This window comes from Chiloscyllium plagiosum, chromosome 9 (assembly GCF_004010195.1).
Source record: "Chiloscyllium plagiosum isolate BGI_BamShark_2017 chromosome 9, ASM401019v2, whole genome shotgun sequence".
Classification (NCBI taxonomy): domain Eukaryota; kingdom Metazoa; phylum Chordata; class Chondrichthyes; order Orectolobiformes; family Hemiscylliidae; genus Chiloscyllium; species Chiloscyllium plagiosum.
In genome coordinates this window covers 85031188-85033845 of record NC_057718.1, presented here as the reverse complement: position 1 = coordinate 85033845, position 2658 = coordinate 85031188, and the positions used below count along the sequence as shown (strand labels likewise).

Sequence of the window (2658 nt, the reverse complement as noted above, 5' to 3'; positions counted from 1 at the left end):
TGGAAGGCTCCTTTGGGGCCTTGGATGGAGGTGAGGGGGGCCAGGTGTGGGTGCAGGTTTTGCAATTCCTGGGGTGACAGGGGAAGGCGCCGGGAGGGGAGAGTGGGTGTTGGGGAGCATGGACCTGACGAGGCAGTCGCGGAGGGAACGGTCTTTACAGAAAGCCAATGGGGTGGGGAGGGAAATATATCTCTGGTGGTGGGGTCCATTTGTAGGTGGTAGAAATGACGGAGGATGATGCAATGTATACAGAGTTGGTGGGGTGGAAGATGAGGACCGGGGGGTTCTGTCCTTGTTGCGGTTGGAGGGGTGGGGTTCGAGGACGGAGGTGCGGGACGTGGATGAGATGCACTGGAGGGCATCTTCAACCACATGGAAGGGGAAGTTGCAGTTTTTAAAGAAGGAGGCCATCTGTTGTATTCTGTGGTGGAACCGGTCCTCCAGGAAGCAGATGCGGTGGAGGTGGAGGGATTGGGGATACAGGATAGCATTTTTTTTGGGAGATAGGGTGGGAGGAGGTGTAATCCAGGTAGCTGTGGGAGTTGGTGGGTTTGTAAAAAATGTCAGCATTGAGTCAGTCATCGTTGGAGATCCAAATAGATCAAGTCGGTATTCTTGAAGTGTGGACAATATCTCCATAATAAAGCATACACAGTTTTTACAATTAAAACAGACAAAATGACAGTTAGATATGAAGCAATATGAAACATCTACAAGATATTCAGTAGTTCAACTGTATCACTTTATTAGGATATGAACTTTGACTCAATATTAATAATCAAAATGAACATATTTACACATACTTATCACATCATTACTGGTTAGTTTTTTCTGATCAACAACTGCTCTTCCCTAATGTAGGAGAAAGAATTATTTTAATCGTATGATACTGCAAACAGGATTTCTGCCTGGTTAGTAAAACTAATACCATAAATAAAATTAAAACAGCCAATGCTGCAAAGTATACCAATGACACATGCTGTGAAAAATGACACTTACTTTTAGACTTGTATATTTGTTGGCTACTTTGAACTAGTGTCTACAAGAATATATGTTGCAAAGGGTATAACCATTATTCCACATACTTCCCCAACCTTCAAATACAAATTTAAGTACCAGTATAATATATGTAAGTAAGTGGTTTAGGTTAAGAGAAATCTGAGCCAAAACTGAGAGAAGTCAGGAAGGTGTCTTACCTATGTCACAGCATGCCATTAGTAAGGCATTCGTAAAACTTTTTTTTGTTTATTTAACTTATTTTTCGAATCAACCTGTTCAGTGACGTTATTACACATCTATGAAGCAGGTGGGACTTGAACAAGACCCTCCCGATGCAGGGGCAGGTACACTACCATTGTACTACAAGAGGGCCCACTCTAGATTCAACTATATCAATGTCATATCAAACGCTGGCAATGGGATTAATTCAGTTTAGGCATAGACGAGTTGGACCAAAATGCCTGTTTCTATGCTGTATGATTTTGACTCGATATGTTTAAAGGAGTGCAATGCTCTAATACATGCCACAGGAGCACGATCAGACAAAGAAATGACACTGAGCCAAAGGAAATGTTGGGATGGACGGCTGAAAGCTTGGTCAAAGAGGCTGGTTTTGGGGTAGCAGCACCAAAGGAAAATAGAGGGCGATGGAGAAGTAGCAAGATTTACCAAGAGAGTGAATCCTTAAGGTCAAGGGAGCAGAAAGTACGTCAATGATCAGGTGAAGAAAGTGGAGGATGCGCAAAAAACCAGAGTTGGAGGAACACCGATTTCTTAGTGGAATGTAAGACTGGAGAAAGTTACAGAAGGAGGGAGGGTGAGGTCAGATAGAGGTTTGAAAGTGAGAATAAGCACTGTAAAGCTGAAGTATTTATGGACAGGGCATTAATGTAACTCAGTGAACACAGTTAATTAGAGAGTGGACCACAATATCGACATCCATCCCAATGACACTATCAAAAACTAAGGGATGCCAATATACATTACCCTCCATTTCGCTAGTGGTCATTGCCTCCAAACCCATCTTGATACATTTGATTATTACTAAACTAAAAACCATTTCATGCATCATGCACCTTTTACCGTTGAGAATAATTTCAAAAAATCTTTAGGATTGTTTCAAGAATTACTGGTTTTCACATCATATTGGAAGGAACATGGAGCCACGTTGCCTATCATGAACAGTGGGAATTAAGAGCAGCCTTGTTAAATTGAGTCAGTACTGGGTCTTTTGAAGAGCCCATTAGTCACATTTCTTTCCTCTTGCCCAATATCTCTTTTCAAAGTTTGTGCGAAGATTTGTAGTTCGGGTGCTCGTTGTTGTGGTTCTGTTCGCCGAGGTGAAAGTTTTTGTTGCAAACGTTTTGTCCCCTGGCTAGGCGACATCGTCAGTGCTTGGGAGCCTCCTGCGAAGCGCTTCTTTGATGTTTCCTCCGGTGTTTATAGTGGTCTGTCCCTGCCGCTTCCGGTTGTCAGTTTCAGCTGTCCGCTGTAGTGGTTGGTATATTGGGTCCAGGTCAACGTGTTTGTTGATGGAGTTTGTGGATGAATGCCATGCCTCTAGGAATTCCCTGGCTGTTCTCTGTCTGGCTTGCCCTATGATAGTAGTGTATAGGGGACAGACCACTATAAACACCGGAGGAAACAACAAAGAAGCGC

General features: G+C 43.2%; 1 protein-coding gene across 2 annotated transcripts in view; it reads right to left on the bottom strand.

The window, feature by feature from the left end:
* Positions 1–2658, bottom strand: part of abhd12 (abhydrolase domain containing 12, lysophospholipase) — a 150860-nt gene that overhangs the window by 44618 nt on the left and 103584 nt on the right. The gene's annotated exons all lie outside the window — the stretch shown is intronic.